The 13,106-nt window shown below is 33.3% G+C and overlaps 2 pseudogenes; both read left to right on the top strand.

Moving 5' to 3' along the window:
• Positions 1–13,106, top strand: part of LOC149569258 (uncharacterized) — a 272,149-nt pseudogene that overhangs the window by 33,538 nt on the left and 225,505 nt on the right.
• LOC149569261 (type I inositol polyphosphate 5-phosphatase 4-like) lies at positions 3,003–6,573 on the top strand (annotated as a pseudogene).

Below are 13,106 nucleotides of genomic sequence, written 5' to 3'. Positions count from 1 at the left end.
AGAAGAGATTCAAAAGGAGGCCTATTTGAGGATGCATTTCAATAGAAAGCAAGAGCAAAGACATGATGCATGCATCACTTTGATGAAAAGACTGGCAATGAATAACATGCAAACATATGCTTATTTTATAAACTTCAATGAAATCTATTTTCTCCTGATCAGATCAAAAGACTGCAAGACATCACTCAAGGCATTCGCATCATGATCTTAGCCAAATTACAGGAAGTCATTGTAATCAAATTACTTTCTTTCAATATAATGGGAGGAATCTCCTTTCACAGCAATTCACCAAAAACAAAAAACTCAAAACATGTAGAAAACAAAAAGTAGAGAATGTCATTTAAAGAAATTTTTCAGTGTGTTGAAGAAAGTTGGTAGGCAATACGGTAAAAAACTAGATTAAACATATACCCACCATTTTAATCTCAAACAAGACATCCACTAAATTGTTATCCTATCTTAAAACAAAATCAAGATTCATGAAACTACCAATTTAAAAGGTTCATAGTGCATTCTATCCATTAACCAAAGTGCAACTTGAGATAAAATTGTTTGAAAAGTAACCTTCCAGAACACGTGTAAAATGAAACGTACACTTTCTGCCAAGTTTGGATCAGGGATGTTCTACTTCTAGATGAAGAGGTTCTGCAAGTCTAAAATAAAACTACAGCTCCAAAATCAATGACAATTTTTCTGTTTATAGTGTTACTGCTGCCACAAACATAGGAAAGATACATAAGAATATGCCCACTATTTAGAAACATCAAGATAGTAAGACACGAGATCTTGAAGGGAAAAGAAGAGGAGGTTCATAGAATTAAAATTACAATTAACGAAAAAAATCATTTTGGCATGTATGTGAAAAAGGAAAACTCGCACAGTCTAAGCCAAGGATAAATTCCATTTTAATTTCAGGCTGGGCATAAAATGCATTCGCCAAGAACAAATGATTAAATAATATCTGGAGCAAGTCTTGATCTATTTCTCTAAATTTAAGCTCCTTCTAAACATAATACAGAAACTCTAACAAAAAGCTATTTAACTATTAGAAGTTATAGTGTTTTGATAGACAGAACTAGCACCTTCAGGCCCTGGCTACCTTGTGGTAGATAACTGTCATGCTTGACCCAAGCAAAACAATCTAGGTGGCATGCAAATTTAGCACGACATTCACCTTGAATTTTATCACAATGGAAGCCAAGTTCCTGCAGTCAACCAACAGTAATATCAGAATGATATAGTATCTTCACATAATGCAAACAACTTTAGGATAACGATTTACTGGAGATGAAAACTTATAAGCAGCCAAACGCAAATTAACAAATCACTTTGATAGGGTCCAGCTGAGAAATTGCAAAACCTTCTCCTATTTGAAAACATAAATTAAACTTGAATTTTAAACTATATTAGTTTTCATGAATAAGGGGACTAGGCAAACAGCATTAGAGTGTCAGTCTCAAATAACAATCAACTGGAAATGATATAGGAAGAGTTGTTCCTAGAGCAAGAGAATAAAATAAATCAAAAGAGAGAAATATACATACAACATTTTAAGTTTTAATTTTAATTTTAATTCTATCCAAACATAGGAAAAAATAATTCTAAAGCTTGCACAAGTCCCAGCTAAAAATATTTTTCGTAAAATAGACTTAATTAATGGGGTCGTGAGACTGAAGCCTAAGAAGCATCAATGCATTCAGACCTGGACAAATGTGGTAAGAAAAGAGTAAAACATTCTAACCATAATTGCAAAACTTGTTTAGTACTCACAAGCCAGATTGCTACGCGAGTTGTTATTAAATTCATGGTGATTCTTCCCTATAAAATTGATTTGGCAGTAGGGAAAAACACAATTTTTGTGCTAAGACTTGTCCAAATCCACAGTAAAACCTTTTTCTGCCTACAGTTTTTAAGAAAAACACTATTTTTCACTTCATTTCCAAACACAATTGGCAACTTAGTGTAATTAATCTTTCATATTTTACTTCATTTATTAATTTAAGTTATCTTGGCCATGCATTTCATATTTTATATTTCAGTATGTCAGCAACAAAGGGTTTTTTATCAACAAAAGTATGAATAATATTTTGTCACATTCTTGTCCTATGGTCAAATGGGATAAGTAATGGAATATACTTCTTTATACATAAGAACATAACAAACACTAATCTATTAAATAAAGAAATATCAACTTTCATGAATTTAAGATATTAAAATCTCAATTCTTATAATTTCAATTTCAATACATTGCTTACTTACAAATAATTTGTTTACTTATAAATACTTTATAGAAATTATTAACTCCATTCAAAGTAAGAGATGCTTCTAACATGCACCATCCAATTTCAAATTTTAAATTGGGCAGCCATTATTCTTCCCATAAAATATGATTTCTATCAACTTTTAGTAGTTACTAAATTTGAATATAAAATCAAATGTCAATATGATACTTCCACACGTCAATTTCTAAGCTAAAACATGTTTTCATAACGTTTGCCCCACTCAACCTATTGCTCAAAATTTTAGATCTTAAACTATAAGAAATCTACAAAAAGAGAAGCTCAGTGTAACCATGTGATTAGTTCAAATCATACTTTAAAATACAGAATACTTTTTATAAATTGCAGGCCATGTAAACCTTGACATTCCAACTAATAAGTCAAAATCATTCTTCTCCATTGACAGAGCTTTCTATGTCTGGTCTTTTGGTTGGTTGTCAAAATAGTGGTTCTCCATTCTTATTTACAAATATATTTCTTCTTAGCTGTGACGTCAGCCCATAGCTAAGAAAAATCTCTGTAGATAAGAATTGCTATCTATATAAAAGAGTGGTAGGGTTGCTAAACTCTTAAGACCCACATTTCTGGCTACATCATCATTCTATTCAACTTGTCTCTACCAATGGATGAAAAGAAGAATAAGGCATGTTTCACCGAAACACTCTTTTAACATTACCATATACATTGATCGACCCATATTTTGTAGACAATGAAGTTGATTAAATGATCTTGCTTGGTTTTTTGTATGTGCAATATTCATGGCCGAAGTTGGTTGCCAGGAAATGGCTAAATATAAAGTCAAAACCTGAAAAGTTTCAAGCTGATGAATTTATTGAAGGTAATCCCATTCTCACAAGGAAGAATGTGCACCTAATTTTTATAACTGTAGTTCAGTTTGTCCTTGTTTTGGATGTTCATGGTCATATTGCACTATTGCTTTTACTTTTGAAAACTTTCTAGCTTGCTTCAATGAAGTGTAGTTTATCCTAAGATATTTCAAATTTCTCAAGGAGACCTCTAATACTACAGATCAGTGCTCTTAAAAAAAGTTAATTTTTCTAGTATAAGGTCAAATATTTTGGTGCTCAAATCACTGTTTTGAAAACAATGGTAAGTTGGGTGTTAATTTGATAACTTACCAAAAGACATCAACTCATTGGGAACCACTCTTTCCTGCCTTTGCATTGTTGTCAATTGTTCTTAGATTTTCTAATGAGGGGAGGTCTATTTAGTGGCCAAGTAGAATTCAAGTTTTCAAGGTTTCATACTTGATACAAATAAAAATGATAAGTTGGTACAATTAGATTTTGTATTAATCAACATTTTGAATCAGGTTCCATGATCCTATTTGTATATCTGAATTAGCACAGCTATAATTCTTACTACTTTTCTCGAACATGATAGAAAATTTGGTGACCAGACCTACATATGACACACCAGAAAGACATGAGCCATATATGTCTCAGGATACAAACATGCAAGATCTAAGGTATATCACTCATTAAAGTGGATTTAGATAAATTCAGCTAAGATTTGATAAGGTGTTACTATTTTTCCACTGCCTATAAAATCTTTTCTTCTAAAACACCGAGCTATCAATTTAACCCATGTTGCATTACAAGAAAAATATGACTTCAATTTGTTTTTTTGGGGTTGCAAGGTATTTGTGGGAACATGGAATGTAGGAGGTGAAGTGCCCCACAGTGGCCTCAATTTGGATGAATGGGTATCATCAACTCCAGCAGATATTTAAGTTTTTGGGTAAAAACAATATCCTCTCATCTCATTCCAATCAGTTGTATCAACAGAAAACGTGTTTACTCTTCTTTTTCTAGTCAATTGGGTTTCAATTCATGGGTAAGTCATTTTGTTAGGTGCATATAGGTAATCCTGTTCCTATTGGGCCAGGGTGATTCCTCCTTTGGCTGAGTGTTCATCCAATCTTTTGATTTGCTTGGAAGTGGCCCTTGATCAACTATCTTCTAGTGATTATCAAGTGGAATCTCATCTCACTATCTTTAATTGCATGTGTAGTATAACAACTGTGCCTGTGTAGTGTACATTTGAGGTCTAAAAATAAATAGCTTTCATTTTACTTTTTTTAGTTTGATTACCCCAACATGCCAGTTAGTCGATTTTACTGCATGCTGACCATCAACAGCTAACAATAAACAAATCAAATACAAACTTCACAAGCATAGATAGCAGCTGCCAAAAGACTGAATTTCTTGGATAAAAACCTGAGTCAGACTAATCAAAAGCTTGGTGTCTGAACAAAAAAGATATCATGAATGAAGTGTAAATTGAAAAATGTTGGCAATAGGAGCTGTATTAAATGTAATTAGCTTGTTGTCAATCAGTTTCAATTAGGAACAGCAGCTTTCTCCTAAATAATATTATGTTGCATTTTTTATACTGTTCATTGTTATAGTTTAAAAAATAACTGCTTAAACTTAGAAAATTATAGATTGCACAGGCAAAACTAAGTTCTCAATCTCAAAATCTAAACCTTTTTCTCAAAAACTTGGAATCTGAGCATTCAATATACTGATAGAGCAACTAATAAATTATGAAATTCCATGAACCTTAAGAAGTGTCTTCCATAATGGGAATCTTAGTCACATAAAGCCATCAATTTGTGGATAAAAAGGAAAAATCTAAAAGTCATGGTAATACTCTTAAAAAATGATAGAAACATCATTGATTAAGGCTTCACAATCCCTGAATCCCATATTTTACAAAACCTCTCTTTCAAAAGTAAAGGATCCATTTAATTGCATTTAGTTACTATGTCATATACATACATAACTAAAACTTTCAAAAGATACTCATTTTAACATTTAATTATTAGTCTATTTATGCTTAATGCATTTGTTATCAAAATTAATTATTTTTATATAACTTATAATTTATATATGAATATATTTATATAATTAAAAATCAACTAACTAATTGTTCTCTCCAAACCACTGAAAGTGAAAGATATTCATCGAACATCAAAAAAGAAGTCTTCCCATGACCTTTTCATTTATTGATATTGATATTATCTCCTCTCAGAGAAGATGTTATATTCCTTAGTTTTAACCCCCTTTTTTGGATATCTCAATTGTTTTTGCAGGTTTTAGGAAATTGTGCCATTAAATGCTGGCAACATATTGGGTATAGAAGGCAATGGTCCCACTGCAAAATGGTTAGCCCTTATTCGCCATACATTGAACAAAGATAGAAATCAAAGCATCAGTTTTACATTTTGTAGAAAGGATGGGTCAATATCTTCAGATGATCAAATTTACAGTTTTGATTCTAATTTTGAGGGTTCTCAAGGGCATAATAATTTTGCTCCATCTAGGTCACTTTCATCAGAAGATGAAAGTTCATTCAGTGGGAGAGATTCACCATATTCTCTTTACCGTAGCCCAATCTCATACAGTTCTTCATCAGAAAGATCCTCATCCAACTTGGGTGAGATGAATTACAACTTTAATTCAAGTGGGCCAAATTATTGCTTGGCAGCTAGCAAATAGATGGTTGGCATTTTTCTGTGTGTTTGGGTGCGTAGTGATCTGAGAAAACATGTCAGAGATATAAAAGTTTCTTGTGTTGGTTGTGGGCTTATGGGCTACCTTGGAAACAAGGTATAATTAGAAAACTTGTTTCATGTTTTCCACACTATTCAAATGAACTATTATTGTAGGGAATAGTTCATTTCAAGATTTTAAAAGTTGTTCAATATTCTTGTATCTAAGATTACTCATACTCCAGAGGAATACCTATTTAATAGATATTTTACTTGTTTACAGGGCTCTGTTTTGATCAGCATGCTATTCAATCAAACAAGCTTCTTCTTTGTTTGTAGCCATTTGACATCAGGAGAGAAAGAAGGTGATGAGATATTGAGGAATTCTGATGTGAGGGAGATAATGAAGAAGACCCACTTTCACCAAACAAACAAGATTCTCTCACAGAAAACCCCAGAGAGAATTTTGGAGCATGAGTAGGTTTTAATATTGTATCCTTATACTCCCAAATAGATATTGAATAACTCAATACCATTAAATTTTTAAAGAAAAAGCAAATGAGAAAACTTCATATGAGATCTTACAATTATCTATAATAATTTATGACAAACGTTTAGGTAATATGTTGTCTGTTTGATTTGGTTTGATATTTTCTTTCCTTTTGCAGTCGAATTATTTTGCTTGGAGATTTGAATTATCGTCTTGCACTCCATTATTTTGACAGCAAAAAACTCATGGGAGAAAACAACTGGGAAACTCTATTCGAAAAAGATTAGGTAGATACATAATCTATGGCATTGGATTGAAATGTCAGGGTTTGGATTAATTTTATGACCCAAATCATAAAAAAATCATTCTTAATGAATAATTCTATTGAACATTCATAGATGTGCTAAGATTTTATTGAAACTTTTTTTCAAAATCTTTTTCTCTGTATATGCAATGGGATCTTAATATCCAAGGGCGTGCAGTAAGGTGTCTTAGACTTGGCTCCTACTCATGGCCATGATGGATTTGATTCGAGGTAAGTCTTTCAAACCCAAACTGTGGTCTTCGAGCACCAATATTTAAACAGGAGTTAACAAAAAGAAAACAAACTTTGAAAAATATAATGTTACATTCTTCCTCCCCAAAATTTAAAGGCATCTATTGGTTCATTGGAAGAAATAGAAGTTTGAAGCTTAAAAAATGACAAACTAGGGCACGCCCATGGCTTCCACTATTACAGCAAGTTATTCTTCCTCAATACTCCACCAATCGATCTCAGATCAAAATGAAAATGGATGAATGAAGAAAAAAGAAATTTACAAAGAGCATCTACCGGCATTTCACAGTGAGGACAGATCTTCCAAAGGGGTTCAGAAGAGCGAAAACCATTTTTGCATGCAGCTCCCGCGCGCGGGCAAATGCATAACAATGAAATAGCTAAATCCCTTTTTCAGTTTAACATTATGAAGCCCGTGTTGGTCAAAATTTTGACCAACACAGAAATGGATTAAAAAAAAAGATGTTTTTCCTTCCATATTTCAACCAATCTAAAACATTTTAATAGATGGTCGAAAATTTTGGTCGAAAAATAGGGTCAAATGTACTAGTGGCACCTTGACAAAAATAAAGGCTTAGCACATGAAATCTACTCTAGAGATGGAACCAAGAACTTTGACTCAAGGAATTTTGTTCTTACATTAGCATGGATATGTGGACTAAAATTGAAAACCTCAAACCGAGAAAATGGCATAGTTCGTTCATTAAGCCCTTGAATTCCTAGTAGCCCAAGGAATGGAATTTTGGCCTTTAACTTATATATTTTGAATGGAAGAAAGAAGCTAATCAATAGGGATATTTTCTATTTTTGATGTACTATCAAATCCCAAAGTGCAGAGATCCCATGAGCAAGAAAACTATCATAACCCATGGGACAACAACTAGGCCTAAAGGGCTAATTAGGCCACCATTACAAAGAAAGTACCTTTTTCACACATGATAAAAACATGAAACCAATTATGTTATTTGAGGAATGAAAAAAATGTGCTCAATGAAAAGTTATAGACCAAGACATGAAGTTTTGGGGTCTTAAAATGTTGTTACAATAGGACTGTGTGTTGATGCACACAAGGTATATGCATCTAGGGCATCATCTTTCTCTCTTCTCCTTGCATATTATCACCTAAAACCAAAATCATCTCACATTTCATTAGGAGTACAAGGATTACACAAAGGCCATGAATTTCTTATGGTGGAATTTTGAGTTATAAAACAATTTCCTTCAAAACCCTACAAACCCTCAAAATCTGGATTGTTTGTACAAAAACAGGTGTAACTTGAGTTTTATTAATCCTTAGGACCTCAAAAAATTTGCATTGGAAAGCTAACTTAATGGTGCTTCAGCAATGTTAGGGTCAACTTCATATGCATCCATACACATCCATACCATTCAAAAAACTTTCCCAAAATTTAAAAAGCAAGGTTATTGTTATTGATTTCAATGCCAAAAACTTACACTGTACCTTCCACCTACCTGAAAGGGCTATATGAAGTTCTTCCCCAATTGATCCAACCAAATATGAAAGTTTGTGACTATTGGGGGAATGATTACAATTTTTCTTAGTTATGCAAAATGTTGCAAAGTTGCATGGCAACTTTTGCACTTTTTTTTCTTTTTTGTACTTTAAAGCCTTAAAGGCATTGTAGCTACCTAAATGAGTCCTAAATGACTTAAAACAAGTGATAGACCCTAAATTACAGCGAATGTATCCAATTACATCAAATTTGTGCCCTTTTGAGCTCATTGCGCAACAAGTTTATAAAACACCCAAATTGCTAATGGGCCACACAAAAGGGTTAAAAGTGAACTTCTGAATCTAACAACATTATCTTATTGAGAACCAAGAAAAATATACTTGAACAAGGTCATAAATGACCCAAACATAGATGTTTCAATAAGAAATGCCTATTCATCAATGGTCTTGCATTTACAGTGGGCATGATCCTTCAAAGTTCTCATTGAAATATATTAATGATCTTAACAAAACAACAAAAAGCTCATTATCTTTGTTAAATGGAGATTGTCAGTTCTCAAGCATGTCCTAATCAAGTAGATGAGTGGTGTAGGAGCACCCATTCTAGACTCATAAAAGAAGACACATGTAAGGATCCTAGATAGTTCACTTAGGATAGGTTGTGATGTAGCAATTCATAGTGGAAGCTTCTAAAAGGCAAGCCACTAGGCAATTAGACAAGGTTGGAATCCTTCATATTTCCCAAAAAGAGGGTTTAGTGTTGGGATACTTATCACAAGCATCAATAATGAACTTATCACAAGTTATCACAACCCAAAAAAGGCAAGGAACCTAATCACTAGGTTTTCCTAAGTTCAAAAGCACCAAAACATAAGGATTCTCCAAAAGCCTAATAAGGGAATTGATGCAGAGAGCACAACTAAAAAGCCTCAAATGGGCTTCCCACTCTTGAAATCAACCAACTGGCTATCAAAGCTTTAACCTTATTACAAGGCTTCAACACACTCCAATCCTCTAATGGATCAAAGAAATATGCTCTCCAACTTCACCAAGAATCCAAGGTCAAAGAACCAAACTTGCCCACTTTATGGGTTTTGCACCAATCTCCCACAACTAGGTTAATATTAGAAAAACACCCTAGAATTTTTTCCCAAGGGTTATAAGAGGTTAAATTATCTTAGGGCACCCATTTACCATAGACTACACCATTGGTTTGAGTCATACACTTGCACAAAGCATCAAACCCCAATTTGGCCTAGTAGCCCTATAAGCCCCTTTTAGCCCTCCTGAAATGATTTTTGGGATCTAACTTCATAAAATTTCAAACAAGATCCAAAAAAGGTTTTTGAATACCCTTTTAGATTTTATTTCAAACCCCAAAGCATCAAGTTCTAGCCCCACTCTAGCATTCTCTTTCCTTCGCAAAGCAACACAAACCTAAGTTATCAAGTTAGGCTTGGTTTACAAACAAACTAGTAGGAAATGAGGTCGTGGAAATGAAATCAATGCTCAAAAAGGTTTCACAACTCTAAAATAACTTATTTCTAGATGCTTAGCCCTTCATCAATTCCCAAACTTCTGCCATTCACAAATCAACATGCTATAAGAAGTCAAATCCTTCATGGTACTTGACCTAGGGCTTGATTGGAAAAATCACAAAACACATCCTCCAATCTTGAAACCTTAGAATCCTCAAAAGGATGCTACTAAATACCATTTCCCAATTGTACATGAAATTTTAGCCAAGGAAATTGCAATTAGAGGCCTATTTTTGTTGTGTACACCAAAATGTTGTCCTAAAAACCTAGTTTCGCTAAAAATGTAATAACTTGAATTAGAAAACACACATAATGATGAGACTAGAAGAAAAATAAAGTTGATTCAGAGATCTATCTCAAAATTCCATCACATTTTTTCTACAAGTCTATGTAGTTTTTGCAGTGTGCAAACAACAGTAAAAATGACTCCAAAGCTAAATTTTATTCTTTGCAACTTCTTCCAATCTGTACATTAATGCCCTCCAGACCTTGCAAATGAGGTATATCTATCTCCTATGTCTATTTTAATGGTTGAAATCAATGTTTTAATAGTTATAACCCTTTTCCCACTAAGTTGCAAATTTAAGAAACTTTTACAACTTTCCACAATGCAACTTTGCACAAAAAGTGCAATTTTTACAGTTTTCAATTGATTCCACTTCTAGGACTTGAAAAAGTTCCAACTTAGCTAAAACCAACTAAAAAAAACTAATCCTAGGATTTCTTGACCAAAAACATTAAAAATACGAAATTTTCCTAATGAGCAACTTTTTCTTATAAATTGCATAAAGTGCCTTAAGCATACAAAATGGTGTCTTTCTTTGACAACCATGGACTTTCCATGCAAAGTTTTTTTATTCTAGCCTAAGTAGGTAAAAAAAAACATGAAAACCAAAATATAAACCAAGTGCCTTGATGCTCTGCACCAGGAACATACCCCCAAACATGAATCAAAAGAGAACAATGACCATGAAATGGAATACAAACACACCTTAGACCTATTAAGGTTTGTATATAGTAGATAAAGTGATTCTATTGTGTCCAAATAGCACTAATATAAAATTACAATAGTTTGCCATTGAAAAGGCTAGTAGCCCTTCAAACTGTAAATTGAACATAATATGGAAAAACCCCACATGAAGACATAGTTTAAATTGAGATTCAAACACCCTTTTAGGACATATAAAACATATGTAAACCTCACAAACTAGAAGAGACTACAAGCCACTACTGTAACAACATTTGAAAAGTGTTGATAGGCTTAATTAGGCTATAGTTACCCTACAAGTACACTTTCATACATGCCAATCTACAAAAAAATTATTGAAACATCTAGGAGCATGTGGAACAAGTCCAAATCCAAAGTTATATAACTTGGATCACTCTAGAGAAAAATTTATAGTGACTGTAGTAAAATGTTGAATGATGCATGTATGGAGCCATACACCTAGGGTATGGTGGCAAAATTCATTCATTGCTTGGCCATCTATAAAACCTACAAAATCATGAAGTACACTGATGGGGCTTACATTCCACTAATGGGAATCAAATTCCCATGGTGGAAAGTGCCAAAACAACAAGGCTGAAGGTGAAACCTTTGATTTAATGCTGATTTCTAGGCACCTTTAGTAAAACCTGAATAGCTTGCAAACTACAAAGGATCGAAACATGAAACAAAATGAAAATGAAAGGTAACTCACCCCTCTAACTCATGGGGTCACTAGCACATGTGCCAATGTCCATACTAATCTGTAACACTCTCTATTCCTCTCTCCCTATTCAATCTAATGAACCAACTAGATCTATTCTACATTTTAATGTCTCAAGTATTGCCTCATGGTCTAACTCATGAACTTTCTGAAGAGTCTTATTATGTAGCTTTCAACCATATTTTATCAATTGGACATTTGATGTGACAATAAGGTTCAAATAATGAAGAATCTTCCTCTCTATTTGCCAATCCTTGAATAACCACAAGTTAGAGTTCTTCATAGGATATCTTCTAAGCCATGTGTTGATTACTACCGCTACACTGATATGGTACTCTAAACCTTCACCATCTTTAATTGAGTGATCCAATTTTTGTTTGGCTTGGACACAATGACACAAAAATAATTTGTCCCTTCTTCATTGTCTCCAGGTGTAGTAACAACAAAAAGATGGCCTACAGTGATAAATGTACAAAATGTGGTCATTGATTCAAAAAATACTTAGGTAAAAGTTATAAAGTTACATATTGAAATTACAAAGATATATAAATATATATAATAGCAAGTTGCACTAGATCAAACAAGTGGTCAAAGTCAATGGACGGATCCATCTCTACCATTTCCAGTGCTTGTGGGGGATGATAGGTGTCAATTGGATCCAAAACTTGTATATCCCATTTGTCCACCCATTCAATTGAGTCACAGTCATCCCAATTTTCCTCTGCACATGATGGACAATAGCATGCCATTTTTTGTGTGTGGATACTCCATGAGCCTACATTAGAGCTTCTAAAAGTATGCAACTCACTTGATTCTGTTAGTGTACAACAATCCTCATATGGTGCAATGTTAGCATTATCTATAAACCAAAAAAATTTACAATACGTAGACTCACCTTCCTTACCTGGACCCATTGTAGCATTACACCACTAGATGATGGAGTTTACATATATTAATATTTCTCCATCTTTTTACTTTAGCTCTTCATGAGCTAAGGCTCTTTTGATGCATGCGTCTACACCATCATGTTCTTCCTTTCCATGACCAACCTCAATGAAATTCCACATATATTGAATTCTAGACAACCTATGCATTTGCTCAACCAATAGAACATTTATGCATTCTTGAATTGAGATTCGCAATTGTCTGACCAAATAATGTCCTAATGATATGGTTTGCCACTATTAGACAAATCTCCATAAAATAGTTGAAAATAACCATGTACAAACTCTATAAAATGTGAGTGATCATCACTGATGTAAAAATGATACTCCCTAAAAATCTTCCTATCATCCTCTATACTTATAGGTGAATGCATGAATGTTATGTGAATAAATATGGAAACCTATTGAGAAGTATAATACTTTTCTTGAACCTCATTTTGTGGTTGTAGTGTGTAGTTCTCTATAAAGTCTACAACTAAAACAATGGTATCCAATGCAAATGTATCATTGCACAATTTGAATTTCAAATCCAGCCATTGAGCTCTATGTGTATGCCTTGTGTACTTGTAAATAATATTTTAATAAAAATTATTCATGAA

This window comes from Cupressus sempervirens, chromosome 3, assembly GCF_028749045.1.
Source record: "Cupressus sempervirens isolate cs-2001-9-10 chromosome 3, ASM2874904v1, whole genome shotgun sequence".
NCBI lineage: Eukaryota > Viridiplantae > Streptophyta > Pinopsida > Cupressales > Cupressaceae > Cupressus > Cupressus sempervirens.
This window is presented reverse-complemented; position numbering and strand designations above follow the sequence as displayed.